At 38.0% G+C, this 23,386-nt stretch overlaps 1 protein-coding gene across 8 annotated transcripts in view; it reads left to right on the plus strand.

The window, feature by feature from the left end:
• mamo (maternal gene required for meiosis) overlaps positions 1–23,386 on the plus strand; it is a 147,504-nt gene that overhangs the window by 37,309 nt on the left and 86,809 nt on the right. Inside the window, exons 1-2 of one of the 8 annotated variants that reach the window (XM_070218735.1) lie at positions 21,731–22,179; positions 22,287–22,537. The exons of 6 other annotated variants lie outside the window; for them this stretch is intronic. The gene's annotated coding sequence lies outside the window, so the exon portion shown is untranslated. Of the gene's footprint in view, positions 1–21,730; positions 22,538–23,386 lie in introns of those variants that run through there. One more of the 8 variants, XM_070218734.1, reaches the window with a different exon arrangement.

Genomic DNA, 23,386 nt, shown 5'->3' on the forward strand with positions numbered 1-23,386 from the left:
TGGAAGAATAGCTAAAGGAATAGGAACAGGAAGAATAGTGTGTATTTCCCTAGTTTCGGTTTTAGTGTGTGTGTGTGTGGATGTCCTTAGCTGAAATCGAGCTACCCCTGCCCATCGGAATAAATAGGGGAAGGAGAAGTCGCCGACACACACACACACCACGCCTACTCTTTGACCTACAGTGGCAGAAAAATATATTACTGAATGCCAAACGTATTTTAGTTAATACTGCTTTTAATACCGAAATATACCAAAAATATTCAAACTACCAAAAAAATACTTTCCAAAGGTAAACAGATAATAATCACTTCTTGAAGTAACTTGTTTTTGTTCTAATTTTTTAAAAAGTTTTGTGAAATAATTGTATACTATTTTTTAAAGAAATAATACCAAAATGTTAAAAAAATTTCCTAGTGACCGTTGAATTTATTAATTTTCCCAAGAACTTGTTGGCCCATAACTTTTCCCACAGTGTACATTTTAGAGCCTTGTCTTTGGGCTTTGCGTGTTTCGATTGTTGTTACCATTGTTGTTACTGTTTTTTGGGGGTTCTCTGTAGCGATTTTACAACAAATATTTGGACTATTCGTAGACATCCAATATGCATGGGCTTTTCTTCTTGTTTTTTTGTTTGTTTGTTTTTTTTTATGAAAAAGAGCTAAAGAAAGAAAGAGAGGGCCTATGGGAAGTGCAGGGCGGCCATTGGAATGAAGTTATAGGACAGGTAAACATATATGCATATATAAATGCACTTGCCCGTGTATATATATATATATCTGTATATATATCTCCCTTTTGGCCCAACGAATCGCTGGAGCGTGCAGTGTGCGAGGGAGATGGACTGATGAGGGGGTTGTAGGGGGTGTCGTCATGTCTCGTGTGAAAATATGTTTTCTTTCATCTTTTATTTTTTCTTCTTTATACACAATTTGCATTTGCGCAAAAAGTGCAAAAGTTGACACACGCAAAACTCGGCAGCTTATTAGTATCAATGTATGTTTTTGCCTGTGTGTGTGTGGGGATGCACTCGCTATGTACATATATAAATGCGTATGTATAAGTGTTCGCCATTTTGCTGGCCAGTTTTTTAGCTTTTTTGTGTTCGTACTGCCCATTTATAATTTTATTTGTATTTTCCTTTGACCCTCCGAACCCCCCAATGCACTTAATGAAATTCTTTTTTAACGTATTTTCTCTTTCTCTCTCGTTGCAGGTGAGTGGCGCTTTTTTATTTATTAATGGATTTTCCATTTACCCTTAAGAACGGTTTGACACAAGGATTGGCGGCCAAGGGAACAGCTTGACGTCATGCCAAAAGGCAAAAAAAAATAATAATAACGAATGCCCCGAAGTTGCATCAAAAAACTGTGATAAATAAAAAGTGCACTAATTGGCGTAGGTAAGGTAGCAACTTCAGTATAAATCAATTGGAAGTAATTCGAAGGCTAATGAAAATGGAATTGATCAAATGATTCCAGTTAATTGACGTCCAGGCGATGTCGTTTAATATTTTTTTTATGCCTCAAACAGCAAGTTGAGTGGATTAAAAAAGGTTTGGGGCTGAGAGCCAATTTCATGTCCATAGCTGGTCAATTTTATCTTTTTAAAGGTAAAGGGCTTTGTATCACTTTAATATGAAAAAGATTATATTTTTGTTATATTATTTTTAAAAAATATTAAATTTGGTATTTAATATAGTATAATTACAATATATTTGAAATGTGATGATTTGATCTATTATCAAACATATCAAACATAAACATAAATTTATTAGTAATCATATCAAATGTTTCTTCTGTGTAGTTTCTACCACATTTCATTTTTTTTAATTTCATTTTTCCACAAAAAAAACATTTGGTATTTAAAAATAGTAAGTATATTTATAACTTATTCAAAGTTTTTTTTGCTGTTCTTGCCAAATTGAAAAACAATCTTAATTCAGTTATAAGCAATGCCCTGTTTACACACTGCAAAATGTTTACTAATTATATCAGCGAGCGAAACTTGCTGTCTCATCTGGGGAACCCTTTTTTCTCATTTACCTCCCTCCTTCCATTTTTTTCTGGCCCTCATAATTTTTTGTGTGGGCTGCGAAAAAGTTGCGAGTGTCAACAAACAAATCCAACAGAGGCAGAAGTGTGGAGATTTTTTTTGTTTCCTTCTAGCAATCGAAAGACTTGGAAAGTAAACAACAACAAAGTAGCAAAGTAGTGGAGGAAAAATCAACAAAAAAAAAATACCCATGGAATATATGACAATGTTGTGCGGAGATGTGAAAAGCGGAGATGATTTCAATTTGATGCCAACTTAAATTAAGCCTAATAATATCTGGAAAGGTATATTCAGCTGCAAGCGTAAGTTGGAACGTGACAGGAGTTTACACAGAAAGGAAAATTTAATTAATAGCATTAAAAGCAAATTTGTTTAATAATAATTTTAATGAATTTTTACAACAAGATCAGAGATACTATTTTTTTAAATGTTATTTTTTATTTAAAGAATATTTGTTTCTGTGTGCAAAATAAATTTTGTGTCTTCTTTGGGGCTTCTGGGTCTGCAAGTGTTGCGCTTTTGGCATTTTCCGGCATGACGGAATGAGCCCAGCTGCATCCCACAATTCCTTCGCCAGCACCTACACTTTGGGATCCAAAAAAATAAAGAAATAGAAAAAGCTACCTGGCAGCCTCCCACTGATATTCACACTCACAACTCTTTCTTATCCTGGAGTTTCTCTTTCTTCGGAAATTACATAATAAAATTTTTTTAAATATATATCATGAACGGGAGATAATTGTCAGAAATATTATAATAGAGGTTCTGATTATAAAATTTTTTTTATTAACCAATTTACCAGAATTTCGTTAGTGCATCCAGAACTTGTCTTTCTTCTGACTGCAAAATGCAGCTTCTGATGTGTGGTTGTTGTTGCACTGGCAATTCTTTTCTGTTGTTGTTGTTATTGTTGCTGTTGCACTTTAGTTTTGGTTTTTTGCTGCACGCAGAGCACGCATTTCCAGCGTGAAATGCAATTTCTGCGCTAGAGGAATTTCAATTGTGTTGGTGTGGCCCGAAGGGGGATAAGTGCGGGAGGCGTTGTTCCCAGTCTTCAACTCGGACTTGTATGCACTGGGAAAAATATTTATGTGTTATTATATTTAAATAGATCATATCAGGCTAAAAGATTTTTGTTTCCAGTGTATTTTAGTATTATATACATGTTTTAATTTGTTGAAATAAAAATAAAAAATAATTAAGTAAATCAGGATAAGAAAAAAATTTATTTTTATGAAATTCTTTTCCTAAATTAGACTTCAACTATTTTTGTGGCTTCTTATATTTTCTCCCAGTGCATGCATGTGTATAATTTGGTTTTCCTTTTGCCGTTGCAAACTCCCGCAACTGCAGTTCAGAAACTCAGAAATAAATGGATGGATGATGGGCCTAGTCAGTCTTGGTCTTCAGTCTGCAGTCTTCGGGCCGCAGTCTTCAGTCTCCAGTCTTCAGTTTTCGCTTTGGTTTAGGCCCGGTTCAGTTTTGGCGTTCGTCAGTTTGTCAGTCAGTCAAACGCACGACGCTCACGCAGAGCACGCAACTCGAATTGTCTTCGCTTGATTCTCCAGTCTTCAGTCTTCGGTCTCCAGTCTCCTGCCTTCTCTTCTGCGGCATTTCTTCTTCTGCGCAGCCCCACAGCTTCCACTTTTCTTCTCCCGTTTCTTGTTTTCTGTGCACTTCTTTTAATGTTAGTTGAACTTGGAGGCCACAGCAAATTGCAGCTCTTCTACACAATTTCCGTAAGACGTCAAAATCTATTGTTGCTCTTGGAGATTTAGATTTGTGCGGGTGTTTTTTGTTGTGCTGCAGCCAGTTCTTCCCGTTCTTCTGGCTGTTTCAAATCGAATAGGGTAGAGTGAGGGGAGGTGCCAGAAGAGCAGCGATCTCTTTGATCTTGATAAGCAAATCAAAGTGGAGCATGAGAAGAATTGCTAGCGGAGAATTGCAGGGCGGCAAATATTTGTGTCATGCTATGCAAATCGCAGAATCTGCGGCTATCGGAGATCTGAAACTTTTTTTTGGGTTTTTTTAATTTTAATTTAACTGAAAATTTAATATAAAATTTGAATATTATAATAACAAATTTTAAAATAAGAGCCTTAAATAAAATAGTTGCAATTCCTTGGACTTAAAAGTCAAATTTAATGAAAATGCCTGTTTCAATAAAAGCCCCTGAATGCAACCCTGTTCTTTAAACATACTCAGCCCCCAAAACGGTATCATTACAATTACCATCTTAAGCGGTGGATAACCCCGGGCAGCAGATGTCGATAAGGATGAATACAAACAGGCAACAAGGCAGTCAACACGAAACGAATCAAAGGACCAAAGAAACCCAAAAAAGTTGCCAAAAAAAAAAACCGAAAAAAATTATAATGGAAATTTATTCATCTCCGAAAAAGTGAATATGTATAGGGGGGATATTCTTGCCATATATCGACACTTTTGAAGACGCGTGCCTGCGAATGCAGAGCGGCAAAATTGGCTCCTTTTGGGCACGTACCAGCTGGCTTGCAGCTTTTAGTCCTGTTAGCCCTGCCCCTCACTTATGTTAATTATTCGCCACGGCTAATTATGTGACCAGAGACCCTCTTTAGAGGGTTAAGGACCCAAGGAGCCGCCTGGAAAAAGGCCAACGGGGGTAAATCGAGTAATTTTCATGGCAATTTCTGCGTAATTCGCTTGCCCAGTCGTCGTCGTCGTCGTCGCATGTCTGGCGACAAATGCCGGAATCTATAAAATAAATAATAAAATAATGTGTGCGCACCCTGCAAGGAAAAAGGGAGGGAGTGTCCTTTTGCACAGCTACTGTCGCTACTGTAACTATATAATTATCGTAATTATTTTAATTGCACCTAGTAGAAGGCAAAGAAAAACATTAAAAAAAAAACGGAAAATAAATAAATAAAAGGAGAAAAACGGAAAACGCAAGGCAGAGCGAAAAGTAAAATATGTAAACAAGGATCGAAAGCGACGGCATAGACACGAAGATAATGCATAATTAATTTTAATTGAAATAATGCAAAAGGTCAGTGGGTTCGTTTAGGAAGGGTTTAAAAGGGAAGTTCCGGGAATTAGCATAGGGAATATTAAACTAAATACTGGAAATATATTTTAAAATTTTCCCAAAAGTCTATCTACAAGATCACAAATATAACTTGTATAATCCCAGCATAATTTCGGCACATTAATCAAAGCATTCGCCCAATATGCCAACTGGATTCGAGCATTGATACGAAAGCCGATAATTTTGCATTGGCCTACCGACAGATTCGATTCTCCTTCGGCGTCCAAGTTCAATATCTTCTGGCTGCCCCACTCAGCTCCTTTGTGGTTGCGTTGCCCTGCAACTGGTCAAACCACAATAACTGCAGGTCCAAGACCTGCCCAAAAAAAAAGAAGGGAAGAGAAAAAAAAAACAGGCAGCAGATAAAGGAAAAAGGCCATAAAAACTGCTGTTCCAACTGCTGTCCGTAGGTCCGGTTGTCCAGTTGTCCGTATGTCCGTTTGTCCGTATGTCCCCTTGTCCACTTGTCCGTTTTGTCCGTCCGTGCAGTGTCCGTTGCTGCTGGCTACTCTTTTGGTGCTCTTTTTTGCCGGTGGTCCTGCCACTCGCGCCTCTTTTTGTTCTCGACTTCTCGACTCCTTTTTGGACCGCAATCAATGTGAAGTTGGCTCTGTTTTTTTTTTGTACTTTTCTTTCGTTCCTTTATTATTTTTTCCATTTTTTTTTTGGCTTACTGCTGGCCCATTGTTGCCTTTACTGGCCCCGTTGTTGTGTGTGGTCAGTTTTGGTTTGCTGCCTGCTGCTGCTGCTGCTGTTTTGGGTCCCCGAGTTGATTACTTAATTCTATTGATGACGTTTTGACTGATTGCCTTATGAGCTTTCACTTTTTGTGTGCTGCAGACTGCGGACTCTGCGGCTCAGTTATTAACTGGTGCCGCTGTTATGAATTATTCATGCAACAACCACAAGGCGCACACTTTGTTGCCGCCTTGCTGAACTTTTTTTTTGCTCGCCAGCTTGGCTCGATGTCCGCTGCTCTGGGACTTCATCAGGCGATCCGATCCGATCCGATGCGTTGCGTTGCGATGCGATGCGATCCGATCGGATCGAAGCGGACGGTCTTGGTCTTGGGTATCCGTTGGGTCTCTGCTCTCGTTAAACGTTTCAATTGACATTGCTGATTACACTGGCCAGCAGGTATTTCGATTTTTAATCTTGGACTTCGGTCTTTGATTAATCACAATCAATTATTAAATATCCAATTGGTCACACTCAGTTTACGCAATGACATGGTCACACTGCCTGCTTTGTAAGCATCAGCTGATTAGCAAGGTCACACTGTTCGCTTTGTAAGCATCAGCTGATTAACTTTTTCTCTCATTTTTTTTCGGACAATTTTTTACTTTTCTTGTACCAATGAAAGAAAAACCAATGCATTTCACCTCGGTTTTGCCGGGGAGTGTTTACCGCTAGATGACTTTATTAACGCCACTGGTGGTGGCAACAACATCATCATCATCATCGTCATCTTGCAATCAAAGTCGCCGACAAAAGTTCCGTGCTCATGGACATCCATACAGTCGCACTCATACGTATAAGGCGGGCATGATTTAGTGTCAGGCACAGCGAATTCCTTCACACCTGCTAAAGTCTCGCTGTCATGTCAATAATGTCGAAAATGCAACAGCTCTTTCTCTTGCCATCTCTCTTCCTCTGTGGATCGACTGTCTCTTTCGCTCGCAGAGCGGAGTGATACCTGATAATGATGTGACAAAACAGCGGTCGAGATTTTTTTTTTTCTTAGCCCGCAGGCGAATTGAGGTGCATCTGAAAGGAGTTGGGAAGCCACCGCCTGAGGAGGAGTAGAAAAGAAAAAAAAGTACTGGAAGGGGGTTACCAGGGGGTATATCCCCCCTTGGCTGTCATTAACGTGATTTTGTTGCTGTTTCTGTTATGCGTTATTACGCGTGCGCAGCGACTGCGAAAAAGGAAGAAGAAAGACATTTTGAAAAAAATAAAAGGAAAACACAAGGAGGTGTGGAGTGGTTTTGGATGCTGCTACTACTACTACTACTGCTACTACTACTACTACTGCTACTACTACTACTACTACCTTTTGAGATATCGCCTGCCAAACGTTAAGCTAAAGTGACACTTTGACAGCGATGCGTGATAAACGACGAAAAAATGGCCCCACTGCCTTTGTTGTGGGTTATTTTAGAGGCTTTAGCTTAGTTTTGGGCTTCAGTAGGACTCACTAATTTTTAATCGCTTTATCGCCTAAAATTTTCTACTTTTTTTTGAGGTTACGGCAACTTAAAGAGCTAAATAAAATCATTAAATGTGTTTAGCTTTTTGTTTCTCTTAGTTTATATATTTATATTTTAAAAAAATTGATAATCCCAATAAAAACAAATTAGAACAAATATAAAAACAGCCCAATCAAATATATATGATTTTCATGCTTAAGAAACGTAAAATAAATACTAATACAAAAATTGGGTTTTTCCTTTATTTTAATATTTTTTTAAATTTATTTTCCCCTAAGAAATCTTTAAGAAATATATATATTTTTTAAATCTATCTTTATTTTCAAGTGAACAATGATGAATTCATGTGTTAAAGGTTTAATGTTAAGTGCGCTATACCTGATTTAATATCGTGTACAACAGCCGCACCCGCACTATCTTGGATTTTGCTCCATAAGATCCACGAGATCCGATCCCCACCCCCATTAGGTCCCCGCCGCCTCTGATTTTAACCCCTGTGCGCCTGACAAAGCGACCGCTGGAGTCGCATAAAAATGTTCGATGCCAGGCAAATAAAAAGCTATAAAAACCTCTGTAGCACAAACATGCCGAGACAACTTGCGAGGGGGGTTTTTCCTTTGGGTGGGGGCTTTGGGGGGTTAAAGGGGGCTTGACACGAGCACCACACAGTGGTCGCGTTTAAAAAACGCGAACAAAACGCGTGGGCGCACAATAGAGTTGTTGCTTTTGCTGTTACTTTTTTTCTATTTTTTTTTTTTTTTTTTCCAATGTTGTTGTGCGGTTGACTTGAGAGTTTGACTGCGCCGCTGGATTTTGACATTTTCTAACACGCGCCTGCCAAGCGGCATAAAAATTGACATATTATAATGTCATGGCGTCCCCGATTTGCGCCACTGCGTCCAACAAACATGCCAGCCAAGGCAGCCAAAACAAAACTGCAGGAAAGGAAAATCTCTCAATCCGTCAACGGAGGCTGCGTGGGTGGGCGGCAATGGAAAATTGTGGAAAACCGAAGGCGCAGGCGAGCGAAACGCACACACACTCGCTTAGAAAATTTCCTTGTCGTCGTTTTGTTTTGACACAGTTGTCGTTTAACTGGAGTTACCTCGCCGGAAAATTATATTTTCCAACAGTCCTTGAACGCTTTACCATTAACCAATTGCTTTTTTGTTTAATTAATATTGGGTTCTTTTAATAAATTATTTTAGATATTATTAAATAAGATTGAATTTTAAGAGAGCTAATAAAAATAATATATTGGGTATACGTATACATTTTTTAGAAAACCATATTTTTTTGTATGAAGCTTTTTTTTTTTTACTCTTTCACCCTACGTTTATTAAAAACTAGTTATTATGTTTTTTTTAGATTTTTATGTCCACTTGTTCGTGGTGATTTCTGCTACCTTCCCTTCTTTTCCAGACTTTTATAGTATTTTAGATAATAAATAAAATAAAATAAATTTGAAATTCCGTAGGGGCTGTCAGTACTTCGTTTCTATAACTTCTGTGACAAAACTGTCTCGAACTAGTCTCAACCCACAAGTTTCTTGAGACCCCAAAGCTCACGCACTTTTTTCCAGAAAATTTTCTGCTTTTATTTTTGCATTTTTTTTTGCAGTCGGGACACAAACCGCAATTGAGTCTCTCAGTTGAGTTCAGTTGTTGTCTTTATCAGATTGTTGCAATTTTCTGTTGTTCAATGTTTTGCTGTTGTTGTTACGGCGATTTTCGTTGTTGCTTGTGTTGTTGTTGCTCAGCCCGCACTCTCTATGGAAAGATCTTTATCAGGCTTTATAGGTACGCTTTGGTTTTACCCCCAACGAAAGCAACAAACATGGCAGAAAAACATGTAATGAAAATTATGACAAGCCAAAATCCACAATAAGCGAAAGAGAGACAGCGATAGATGCACGGAAAGAAAAGAGGGCTAAACTTTCATTTTAATTTAGATCAAATCAGCAGTGAGACCATGATCTCTGCGAATAACTAGAAATAGGATGAACCTTTTTTGTTGTCAAAATATAACAATGTTTGGAGTCGATAAATATTAATTGATAAGCCATACGAAACTCAAAAGATATATAATTTTTGTTCTGTGTAGAAATGGAGAAGAAAAATTGTAGTACGAAAAAATTATAATTCAATGGAAAATTGCGCCCACACACGCCTCACCAGCAATTGTTGTTGGTTGTTCGGTTTTTTCGGCCTTATCGCGAAGCGGAAAGCGTTGTTGTTCAATGTTGTCAAAGTTGTTGCTCTGGTTGTTGTTTGCTGTGTGTATGCTGAATTCTTTTCATATTTGATTTCTCCTTCCTGCCGATGGTGATGGATTTGCAATTGCATTTCAATGTTCGCCCAGATCTTGATGGTGATTTTTATACCCTTGCAGAGGGTATTATGATTTCAGTCAGAAGTTTGCAACGCAGTGAAGGAGACGTTTCCGACCCCATAAAGTATATATATTCTTGATCAGCATCACAAGACGAGTCGATCTAGCCATGTCCGTCTGTCCGTCTGTCCGTCTGTCCGTCTGTCCGTCTGTCCGTCTGTCCGTCTGACCGTCTGTCCGTCTGTCCGTCTGTCCGTCTGTCTGTTTCTACGCAAACTAGTCTCTCAGTTTTTGAGCTATCGGGACGAAACTTTCGCAAAAGTCTTCTTTCTATTGCAGGTAGTATATATGTCGGAGCCGACCGGATCGGACAACTATATCTTATAGCTCCCATAGGAAGGATCGGAAGAAAAAAACTTTAAAAAATTCTAGCTTCGGTGTTTTTTGAAATATTACCTTCTACTTTTGGGGATGTTATTTTTTAAATATTTCTGAATTTCGAATTAATTATTTTAAAAATCGGACTACTATATCATATAGCTGCCATAGGAACGATCGGAAAATTAATGGAAAAGTAATAGGAAATAAATTCTAGCTTCTTTGGTTTTTATTGTATTATCTTCTACTCTAGGATATAACTCTTTTTAAATATTTCTGAATTTCAATTTTAATTTGATCAAAATCGGACGACTATATCATATAGCTGCCATAGGAACGATCGGAAAATTAATGAGAAATATTAGAAAATTTAAACTTTTGGCGATTTGTTAATTAATAGGAATGATCTGCAAGGGTATATAAGCTTCGGCTGGCCGAAGCTAGCTTCCTTTCTTGTTTTGTATGTGGCGAGAACATCAAATATTTGTTCTATTTTTATACCCGTTACTCGTAGAGTAAAAGGGTATACTAGATTCGTGCAAAAGTATGTAACAGCTAGAAGGAAGCGTTTCCGACCCCATAAAGTATATATATTCTTGATCAGGGTCACTAGCCGAGTCGATCTAGCCATGTCCGTCTGTCCGTCTGTCCGTCTGTCCGTCTGTCCGTCTGTCCGTCTGTCCGTCTGTCTGTCTGTCCGTCTGTATGAACGCTGAGATCTCAGAAACTACAAAAGCTAGAAGGTTGAGATTTCCCACACATATTCTTTGGCTTCCTACGCAGCGCAAGTTTATTTTAGCCGAGCGCCACGCCCCCTTTAACGCCCACAATAGCCCACTAACGATTTTGAAATGGGTCCTGCGCCCACATCTTTAAAGATTTCCGAGAAGTATAAATGCAATTTTGTTGTGTATATTTATACCTATCGAAATGTAGAAGACATTTTTCAAATCGGACCATTCATTAAAAAGTTATACGATTTATAAATTGTCAACATATATCTATCTCCCTCGCACTCCCTTTAGCTGAGTTACGATTATTAGTCGGGACACCAACCCGACACAGCGTTCGCACTCCCTTTAGCGGAGTGACGGGTATTAGATAGTCGGGACACCAACCCGACTATAGCGTTCTCTCTTGTTTAGTTTTTGATTTTCCAAAGAGCGTTATACAAATTCGAGAGATCGGCGTTAACATAAAAGATCATATAATCTAGTTTAATTTGCCTATTTCCCAGATCGTCTTACCAATCACGGCATTTTTCTTTCTCTTCGATCTTGAATCGATTAATGATCATTACAAATTACACTTGCCATTCGCCATTCTTTTTGGCCTTCCTGGAAGCATAATTACCATGATTTCTAACCGTCTTTTAATTGAATTAAATGCGAACAAGCGATCGGCTGAATAATAATAAATTGCCGTCGATTGACGATCGTTAGCAGCGCAGAGTCGGCAAAAGCGAAAGTTGCGTTCGCCAGCCAAATTGGCCAAGATTGAATCGTAGAGGAGCTACTTCCTCCTCTTCCTTCATTCGATATTTTCCCTCTCTCTCTCTCTATATATATATATAGTGATCTCTGTCGCCGGTAGTCGGCTGTCGGTCGTCCTGCTCAGTTCGGTTGTTGCTGTAAATTAAGATCGTGCGATTAGCGCTGACAGCGATCCGGCGATCGGTCGGCCAATCGGTTAATCGGCAAAAGATCAGCCTATCGATCGCGCAGAGAGCGGAGAGCTTTCTACATTTTTAATGAGCATTTCAACTGCGCCATCCATCGATCGTGGGTATGCCAGCGGCATCTCTCTCAATCCATCTCCATCCCGGTTGATCGGAGTTCATCCATCCAACAATCCACGGAATCCACGACTCTCCTGTGTGGGTGGGCCACCCGTCTGCTGTCTCTCGGTTATCTGTTATCGGTTATCGGTGCATTAAGAAACTTAACAAAAGAAATGGAAAGGCTGAATAAAGAATTTGAAGTCCTTAGGATTTAGTAAGATTAAGTATTTGTATTTTTTTAAATAGAAAGAGAATTTTATGTTCCATTTATTTTGTTTTATATTTCTAGATTTTATATCTCCCTATATATAATTAAATACTTTTTTTTATTACTAAAAAATATAGTTTTTTTTTAGGGTACTTGCCAATTTGGTTTTGCCAGCATCATCTTGGGCAGCCCGAGGTTGTTGTTTCCGTTGTTACCGCTGTTGTTCCATGTTGTTGTTGTTGGTTTTGTGCGGGTGCGGATACCTCGTTGTTGTTGTTGTTGTTCTTTTATTTTTCGCTGTGTTTTTTCAACCGATCGTTGTCGTCATCGTTTTGTAGAGCCCAGTTCCAAGTTCCCAGTTCCAAGTTCCCAATCCTCCTCCAACATCTCCGGACTCCTTTGGGCCTGTCCGTGAGTGTATGTTGTTGGTCCGTTGTTAATTTGCGTTTTGTTGTTGTTGCATTTGTTGTGTTCCATCGGTTGTTGTTGTTGCTGGCTGGCTGGCTGGCAAATTGTTACACGCGTTGCCTGCTTTGATGTCTTTATGGGTTTTGAATTTAGTGTTGGCCTGCCCCGCACAATCGTGACTGCCAGTCGTTGGATGGGCGATGGGGGAGTTACGGGGTTGCCACGAGGGAGAGTTCACTGTACACGGCGAAAAATGCAAAGTCCTAACTTACGAGATCCATTGAACTTTTCCACTGATATTAAACTCCTTTTCCTTTTAAAACACGAAGGGTTTTTTTTTTAATAATTATGGTTGAAAATTTCTTATATAAAAAGATTTTTTTTATAAATATCTTAAAATATATTATAAAGAATTTTTATATAAAAACCACTATTTCTTAACAAATATTCTATAAATTTAATATATAATCAGTTAACTTTAAAGTAGAATATCATAACCATTAAGTATATTTTCTTAAATTTCTCTCTGTGCAGCTTTGCCTATCCAACTCACCCACCAACTGCCCCTCTCAGAAGACATAATCAAATGTGGACAAAATTATTGAGCAATTTAGTTTTACTTTATGGAGCAATTGCTTTGGTTCAGGGGGAACTCACAGGAGGCTGGGGATGAGGTTTTTGGGATCTGGGATCTGGGATCCGAAATTTCGCCGTTGGTGTTGATGCCCCGAAAAGTCTGCGGCATCACCATCATCATCATCGTCCAGATGATCATCCTGGGCCGCGTTTACTTTATGTTTATGCGGTAAATGGCATTAATGGATTTATAGATTCACGTTCCAGAGGTGCCTCCATTTTATCCCCTCTCTTTCTCTCATTCTTTCTTTTATTTTTTTTTTATTCCGCGGGTTCAGCTTGTTTGCGCTTAGTTTTGATTAGGATTTATGGCGATTTATGGCAGGCCTGTGGGTGAAAGGAGAGGCTGCGGAAGAGCTCTTTTTTTCAAGGCGCTCTCGCTGCAATGGCAGGCCCACTAAAACGGCATCAATCATGATTGAAAGGCGCACTAAATTTTTGGTAATTATGTTGGGGCAAATAAAGACAGCAAAGAGGTGATTTCAATGAATCACATTAATCATACGAGGATAATGCCTAAAGAATATAAAGTAAAAGAAAAATTAAGATAAAAAGAAATATCAATGTTATTAAAAAATTATATGATATACACATATCGTTTTTACCATGCACTACTGGTAAAATTAAAATTTAATAATATAATTTTTTAGATAATAAAATATGGTTATACATTTAATAACACCTCAATCCTCATCACCATTCAATCAATCAATCAATTGATTTCTCCGGCCCAACTCCATTTAGTGTCAATCACAAATATTCGCATCAATCAGTAAAGAATACTTCGTTGTTGTGTAAACCCTAATTAAATTCTAAAATTCTAAATTTAATAACAGGCTTTTCTTGCGAAAGCCAAGTCAATCAATCAATTGACTATCGAATTTCAAAGAAAATTCACCCATGTCCTCCGGGGTCAATAAAGCTCATTAGCAAAGTTCAATCATCATCGTGGGCCCCGATCAAAATGAATGCATCCATTTATGTCAATCAGGGATTGCTGACCTTTTGTCGTGTTTACACTCAGCCGCAAATGGTCACCCACACGAGCGATTTGATTGATAGTTGCATTGAGATGGCCAATCCCTCAATCCCGAGACCATGACAAAGTAGTTTGCCCATTACTTTCGTCTCTCTTCCTTTTCCTCCTCAGCAGTCCAGCTCTTCTTTTTAGGAAACGTTCCTTTTTCCACTGGGGGCCGTGCCCCATTTTAAGACATTTACCATTTCTGATGGCCTTTCGGAAGGTAATGCGATTTTTGATGATTGAACATAGGTCCTTCTTAAATAAATTTAATTTGATATCTAAATAATTTTATTTATTTCCCTTTTTCCCAAAAATATTTGATTAGTTATTATTTAAAAGCTAAGTATTTTTCTACATATACCTTGTATAATAAATATTAATATATTACTCATTAAAAAGTTTTTTAAAAAATATATCCTTTTTTTTAAACATATACATTTTTTTTTAATATTTATATTTAGTTTGTAGAGCCTTAAAAATGTCGGTTTGAAGGCAAAACTTTTTCTTTTACCTTCTTTTTATTGTATTTTTTTCGCTTGCGCTGGACGATTTTGCCCTTTGGCCAAAAACTGTCGCAACTCATCAATTTTCATTCACCGGCCGTGGCCAAGACGCGTCGTTGCAGCTATTATTCACGCCTAGGCAACGGGTTCCTATCCGAGTTTGGCTGGAACTCCAACTCCAACTCCCAGATGGCTCCAGCCTCACATCCTCCCCAGCTTTAACCCCTTTCCCCCCTTTTCCCCTTGGCCACTTTGACGTTAAGCCAGAGCTATGAATGCTTTTAGCTGAAAACTGAGTAATTGAGTGACAATTAAGTTATTTCTAGACGAACAAGCCGCGATCGTCGTCGGTCCTTCGTTCTCGCCAACTCCCCAACTGGCTGACCAGTCTTCTCCTCTCGCCTTTTTCTATATACACATATATATTTTCTTTTTATGAAATATTGCCAAGTTCATATCTCAATTATGAGTGCCGACGCTGCTTGCTGTACAGTGGTACCCCGTAAAATGAAAAAAGGAATGAAAATTTAAAACCCTTAAAATAATACTTTTAAACTATATAATTTAACATGCTTGGTCTTTATTAAATACTATTTTAAAAAACTTTTTTTTTTTAATAAATACTTTAATTTGCTTAATATTCAAATAAAATATTTTAAGTTTGTTACTCATTAACATATTTAATCTGTAAACAAGCTAATATTTATTTTAAATTTACTACAACAATTTTAAAATATCTTAAATTAAATACCTACTACATCACTTACTTTAAAATGATTAAAGTCATTGGTATTATCAACAAAACCCCCTTTTATATATATATCTTTTTTTTTAAATATTTGTTTTCATTTATATATATTTTGTTTGTGAGTTTTTAACCACTGTTTCAGTTTCTCCTCGGCGGCTGCTACACTTTGTGCCCCTCTCATCCTGCGCCTCTGTGAGTGAGATTAATCGCCGCTTTGACAGGCGCTGCATTTGCTGCTGCATTTCGGTTTTCTTGCCGTTTGCATGATTAAGCATTGCAGGGGGCGGGGCGGGGCTAAGGAGGAGGCGGTGGGGTGGTGGGGCTGTGGGGGCGTGGCCCAGACCGCTGGCTGCCTTTGACATTATCACCAAAAGTGCCGACCGCGCAGGCGCGGAGCCATCAACAAGTTGAGTCAAGTCAATCACCGGCGGACTCCATTTGCCCCTCCTCCTGCCCCACATCATTAACAGTCAACTGTTTAGAGTTTTTCCCGTGATCCCACCCTTTTTTGTAATACTCTTTTATGGGGCTACTTAAAACGTCTGTTCCAGTAAATATTTACAAGCTTTTGTTGAGCTTTCTAAAAAAGGTAAAATGAGTATTTGCGGTTTTGGTTTTTCCTAGAAAATATTTACAAACCTTTCCAATTTTGTTTTAATTATGTTCTGTGGAAATATTTTTAATACGTTTTAAAAAGAAGTGCTGATATGATAACATGATTTTTGATTTTATATGATACCTATTATATTAAGTGGTATTTTATGATATTATATGGTTTTATATGAAATAAAATGATATTATAAGATATTAATGATATTATATGAAAAAAAGGAGAAGAATAAGTGAACTGGTAAGGGTATGGAAAACTTCGTTGTTCAATGCCTTTTTTTCACTCTGGTTTTTTGTGTCTCCTTTTTTTCTAGTTGATTTCTTAGCTTTGACGTTGCCTTTTGATGTTCGAGGCCTGAGATTTGGTGAACTTTAACATCGCTTATGTCAAATTATGTCTTCATTTTGCCCCGTTGAGGGCGTGGCGCCTTGGGGTCTGCAGGCTGTAACCATCCCCGATATTTCCCATCCGCACCTCCTTCTCCTGCTGATTTTTCCATTCTCTGCGCTGATTTATGGCCAAAAGTGCATTTGGCGGCGGCTTGTTTTTGTTTACGTTTTACCGCTGACAAAACGTTGCAATTTTTTTCCCGCACTTCTCTTGAAATATTACGCATACGCAGCGTGTGCGGGTGGGTGGGGATGGTGGAGGGTGGGTTAATGCGAATGGGAGGGCGGTATTATGACAAATTGCACAAGAGCCGCGCGCGAACTTGAGAAAACAAATGCGATAGGAAAACATGCAAAAAGCACAAAAGGGGGAAAAATAAAAAAAATAAGAGTACACACAGAGAAACAGAGAAAAAAAAAACAGACGCCGCCGAGCGATATGAAAAGCGTAGCCGAACAACAACAACAAAGTGCAGGAAGCGTTTAGCGAAGGGCGTGGCGAGGGGCGGCGAAGAAGGGGGTGGATGGGGTGACCGAGGGGGCGGCGGGCAGTGGGCGGTGGAAGCGTGTGCGTATGCATTCGACGCTGCCAACGCGTCGCCGCCGATTGTTGTTGTCGCCGTCGCATTACATAAGCCGCATATCGTTTCCGCCACAGCGCCCACACACAAATACATGCACATGCCCACCACCCGCACAGTGGGTCAAGAGGTGATCGGCGAACAAATGATACGAACAATAAAATAATATTGGGGGCGGTCGCTTTAGATACACATTTTAAAGGCAAAGGCTTAAACGAATAATTAACACATTGGTTTTTGATTATTTGGTTACGCATTTATTTTGTTAATCTTGAAATGGAATCTAGTAATGAGTAAATTCAAAAAGAACTATAATCTTGAGTTTTTTCAGAAACCCCCACAAAACTTGAACAAAAATTTGATATTTTCTTTTATTGATTTTTTGCTGTAACTTAGGCAAAAATGGTCCCAAATCAAACAGGTGCACTGTTTTGAGCAGCCAACAACCTAATTATTAATATCAGTACACTTTCCGACTGATTTGAGGAAATTAAATTTTGACCCAATTTTCTCATTTTAGATTATGATGATTTATGATTTTTAGCGAAAAATGGCAAAAATTAAAAATTTCCGGGTTGAAATGCCAATTGATTGGGAATTTTTTTACGAGCTCAACGAGGTATTTCCATTGTTCTGGCCAAAATACTGTTTTTTTTTTGGGTGGAAAATCAGAACCTTGATTTTTGGTAGAAAACAATTTAAATTTTTATTTATAGATTTTTTGTTTTAACTTAAGCTAACATGATTTTAAATCCCGCCCACTGTGCGCCTTGTGGAGGAAGAAGAAGCACTAGAAGCCGACGAAGAGGAAGCAGAGTCCGTGTGCATTCTCCATTCTCCGTTCTCACATTCTCGTTTTCTTTCTTTTTTTTTTCTTCTTCTTCTTCCCCGCATTTTCGCATTCTCCCACAGCTTTTGTGCACTCGTTCTCCGCTGTGTTCTCGTTTTCGTTCGCACATCGTCCCTCTTCCTCTTTGCGATCCCCCTTTCCACCCTTCCCCACCCCTCTCGCTCGCACTCGCACACCCACTCGGCGATCGCATTGCGCATTGCGTTGCGCATCAGAACAACGTTCGACCTTGACAGTGAAAATTCAATCGCAGCGACGCCGCAGTCGCTGTCGCCGTCGACGTTGGCAGCGACGCGTTTGCAATTGACGAGCGCAAATTGTTTATATATATTTGTGTATTTATAAATGTGTGTATATAAATGTACACACACACCAATAAAGACGCGAATGCGTACAGTAGAAGTTCGGATAATATTTAAGAACTGTTTTAAAATCTCCTCAATATTTTTGCCTATCAAGAAACCAAGTAGATGGTATATCCATTTTTTTAAAGCAATTTTTTAATATATTTTCTGAATTTTAACAGTTTTGTAAACATTTTTTGTTATAAAACTTTTGAAATATTATAATAAATTTATTTTTTATGAAAATATATACAAAACAAATGTATTACATATAAGAAAAAAAAAATTGAAAAATTAATTAATATTATTTTCAAATAAATCAATTTTTTTTCCATTTTCAAAGAAAAAAATCTTTTTGAAAAAAATTTTAAGACCAAAAAAATTAATTTTCTGAGAGCTCACTGTTCGCCTTATGGGTGAACGTATGTATGTTTGTGTGTACTTTTGGTTCCTGCACTAGTTTTTGCAATTTGTAGAACTCAAACATTTTGCGTATGTTACCGTCTGAATGACCGATTGTTTGTTATTTTTATTTTTGTTGGTCTCGCTGTTGTTGTTGCTTTAGGTGCATTCGCCGCACGACCTTGAACATTGTAGTTTTTTCTCGCAATTGGCAGCGTGCGCACATAAAATAATCAAACACACGACCGCTCATGTGTGTGCAGATCGGCACAGATATGTAAATCGGCCTGTAGATATATCTATTAACATACTTACATAGAAAGTCTTTGCCTTTTTCAGCTTTTCTCGATCGCTGCGAAGTGCAATTGCATTTTTATAAAATCGGAATAATGTAATGATATTTTAAAATTTTTAAAATCCTATTATACTTATTAAAGATAAATATATAATTAAGATAAAAATATATTTTATTTTATTCTTTAGTTAGCCTTAACTTAACCCTTAGTTGCCATACCCTAATTTTACGCTACTTCCTTTAGATCCTACGCCTTATACCTTGTGATTTGTGTTGAGTTTTTGGCGAATTATATTCGTTCTTTTTGCGCAACTAGGCGAAGAATAGCAATGCAAAAAATAAAAAGAAAGAAAAAGAAAAACCTTACCGCATTTGTATAAAAATTGTGTTTGGCAATGAAAATCGTTGGCCATTGGCTCTTAGCAACATTTTACGTGCGAGATTCGAATTCGATTGTTGCTGATTTCGCTAAGAAAATTTCAACAATTTTTGCACTTTCTTTTGTTTGCCAGCAAACAGTTTGAAAGTGCCAGGGGCGGGGGGTTAGAAGGGGGTTATCTTGGGGGGTCTTGGCAACAATTGCCTTGGCTCGATTGTTGGGTTAAGTTTTCAAGGGCACGCGCGTGCATTTTGCGAATGGAATGGGAGAAGGCTTCTTCTATGCACCGCAAATAAATAAGATCACATTGGGTTTTGAGATCTAGATTGTATAAAACTTACTTAAAAATAAGAAATAAACTTTGTTTTTAATATTTTGTAATTTATTTTTTTATAACTTATTCAATATTTTTAAATTTTACTTAAAAATATTATATTAAAGTAAATAATTTATATATATTTTTTTTGTGTAATTCTACGTGTTGTTGTGGGTGTAAAATATTTTAGGAGTGGGCGGTGGCTTAGGGAAATGGAAAAACACGCGCTATCCGCAATTCTAACGCGATCAGTTTCACTTGCCAGTCAAAACAAACAAATACACTACACAGGAAATTACAAGATGACATTGATAAAATAATTGAAAATAAAAAAAACTTTAGAAAATCACCAACTAAAAAACATTGAATTATAAAAAGAAAAAAATTAAAGCTACAAAAATTATTTTAATAAAGAATATAATAGATTTAATTTAAAAATTATTAAATATCAATGTAGTTTAAAAAGAGTAAGATAAAACTTTAAATATATAAAAACAAATGAAAATTGTATTTCTTACCCACACCGCACCCTTTCTTCCCTCGCTCTCTCTCTGTCTCTCTCTCCCTTCAAGTCCCTCTCTTTCGCACGCGTTTGGCCTTGCACTTACGCTGCTGCGCTCCGCTGCCGACGCTACCGCCTCTGCCGGCGACGCCGCCAACGCCACGCTCTGCACTTCCGCACACACGACAAATAAAAACAAAAATAAAAAAAAATAAGAAAAAATAGAAAAAAAGCGACTAACGAACAGCTGACGAAGCGTGGCAGCAAAGTGCCACCTCTCGCTCTCCGTCTCTTTCGCTCCGCACCGCTCATTCGCCGCGCTGCCAGCCTCTCGCTCGCACTGCATCTCGACGGCGATTGCAGCTAAAAGTGAAAAGTTTGCAAAAAGAATGTTAGAATCAGTGCTGATCTGGGTTAGAACAAAGAAAAAAAGCTAGTCAATATTTTTTATACAAACTCTTCCATCACCTGTTGATTGTTGGTTATTACCAAACTTAAACAAGAGAGAACGCTATAGTCGGGTTGGTGTCCCGACTATCTAATACCCGTCACTCCGCTAAAGGGAGTGCGAACGCTGTGTCGGGTTGGTGTCCCGACTAATAATCGTAACTCAGCTAAAGGGAGTGCGAGGGAGATAGATATATGTTGACAATTTATAAATCGTATAACTTTTTAATGAATGGTCCGATTTGAAAAATGTCTTCTACATTTCGATAGGTATAAATATACACAACAAAATTGCATTTATACTTCTCGGAAATCTTTAAAGATGTGGACGCAGGACCCATTTTAAAATCGTTAGTGGGCGATTGTGGGCGTTAGAGGGGGCGTGGCGCTCGGCTAAAATAAACTTGCGCTGCGTAGGAAACCAAAGAATATGTGTGGGAAATCTCAACCTTCTAGCTTTTGTAGTTTCTGAGATCTCAGCGTTCATACAGACGGACAGACGGACAGACGGACAGACGGACAGACGGACAGACGGACATGGCTAGATCGACTCGGCTAGTGACCCTGATCAAGAATATATATACTTTATGGGGTCGGAAACGCTTCCTTCTAGCTGTTACATACTTTTGCACGAATCTAGTATACCCTTTTACTCTACGAGTAACGGGTATAAAAAAGGAAATTAAAGATATAGGGTTTTAAGATTTTTTCAACATTTTTACAAATTCAAAATATTTATGATTTTTGTTTTATTCATATTTTACATATTGTTTAATAAAATATCTGCAGAATATTTTAGTTTATTTTAACATAAAAGATATTTTAAGATAAATGCATTTCTTATTTTATTAAGTATATTTTTTTAGAAATTAATTAATTATGACTTTAATTTTTTTTACATTTTGTTTATTTTTCTTATTAAACAATAAGCGATATTTTAAGGAGATCAATGCAAGATAAGGCAGGATTAATTAATTCTTATAAAAATAGGGGCTAAATAAATCACTTGCATACGTTAGCAAGTGAAAGCTGTCGCTGTCGTTGATTTTCCGGCAAAATCACCGGCGTTTTGGCATCTCTGACCCGTAGAACTAGCCAACTGCAGCTGCGTTTGCCGTCGTCGTCGCCGCTGCCCATCGTCAATTTTTATTTTATTTATTTTGCCGTGGCTTGTGTGTGTGCCTTGTATTTTTTTCTTTTCATTTTATTTTTCTTTTTTTTGTATTTTTCTGCTCTATCGTTACTCGTTTTCATTTCGCCTGCTGCGGTTTCAGTTGTCATTTTACTACAGCCGCTGTTAGTTAGTTATTTGTGTGCGTCGTCGCGCGTTTCCCACTGAATCGAACTGCAACTGCGGCACAGCGCGAAGTTTGAGCCACCAGCAGCAGCAGACGCAACAGCAACATAAGCAACGAAAATTGCAGCAGCAGCAGCAACACATCCTTCCTGGGCGTGCGCGCGCGTTTTAAAACGCGCGCAAAAATCGCCAGGCGTTTTTCTGATTTCCAATGTGTATTTGTGTGTATTTCGATTTAAATTTTTTGTTCCTGTTCGGCTGAGATTTTTGCCTGTTCTTGCTGAACTTGCTGCTGTTTCAGTCGCTATCGCGATCTTCTCAAGGCTGCACGCGTTTTCTGCTGACGCCGCCGTTCGCGTCGCTGCCGCGTCGTCATCGCGTCTGCGTCGCGTCTACGTGTTCAAAGGCAGAAATTCCTTTCAGTTCGTGCCGTTCGCCTTCATAATTCCCCCTAATTATCCGCCGCACATTTAATATTTAACACTACATGGCTTTTTTTTCTGTGCTTTTTTTTCGTGCAAATGTGCAGAGAGCGCGCACACACAAGAAATGAATGCCACGTTTGAAATGCATTCATAAAACGCATATATAAAGTTCAAGGAAGTCCACAAAAAAAAAACCAACACATGCCTATCCCAAAGGAAATAAATTAAGGAAATAAAAAAAATTATACAAGAAAAAAAAAGAGACTGATCTTTGGTTTTTGTGTAATATTTATCTTTGCCAGAGCGGTTATTATTCTTGTTCTATTTGCCGCTGCCTGCTGCATAAGCAAACAGGGTGAGTCAAGTCGCGTGAAATCGCATATAGCACACGAGCACACACGGCGTATACGCGATGCGATGCGATGCGATGCGTCAAGCATACGCAGTGTGGGCATTGGAAATATGACAGTTACGTAAAGATTTTCCCTGCTTTCGTAACTCTTTTGTATTAAGAAGTTTAATCTTTTAAATAAATCATGGGGCTTCGTAGAAAAACTCAAGTAAATAATATGATTACAAAAATATATTTTAGTAAAGTTTTTCTAAATAAATTTTCGTTCCTAAAATAAATTGAAGGGCTTTTCTAACTATATTCAGTTATTTTTTGCTAAATGTTCTTTAGTAAAGTATTAGCTTCGATATTCAAGGATAACTACTAAATGACTTTTAATATTAAAATAATACTGCTCTAAAATAATCTATAATTAAGCCATTAAATTCGATTCTTTTTTGCAATATTTTATTAAATGGCAGACTTTCTGTCGTGGTGCTAAAGCGCAAATGCCTTGAACTGTCGCGAAATATAAAATCGTCTCTTTCGTACTTTTTTTTCGCATTTTTGTTGTAGTTGGTACTAGTGTTTTTTGTTGCTTCTATTATTATTATTGCCGGCTTTGACTTTATCAGTCATTTGCTTGTGTATTATCAGTCTAAAGAGTCGTAAAACAAAAGCAAGTTGACAAAAAAGAAATTGAAAACGCCTGAAATTCAATTAGAAACAAAACTCGCAGAGCGGAGAAATTGTTTGGAATTGCATATATGCAAGTGCTGCTCAGCCGTTTCGGCGATAAACGTTGCTATTTTTTTTCTATTTTTTTTTTTGCCGCTGATAAGGCGAAGGCAAAGTACGCTCGTGTGGGCGGTG

The sequence above is a fragment of the Drosophila takahashii genome, chromosome X, assembly GCF_030179915.1.
Source record: "Drosophila takahashii strain IR98-3 E-12201 chromosome X, DtakHiC1v2, whole genome shotgun sequence".
In the NCBI taxonomy this organism is placed as follows: domain Eukaryota; kingdom Metazoa; phylum Arthropoda; class Insecta; order Diptera; family Drosophilidae; genus Drosophila; species Drosophila takahashii.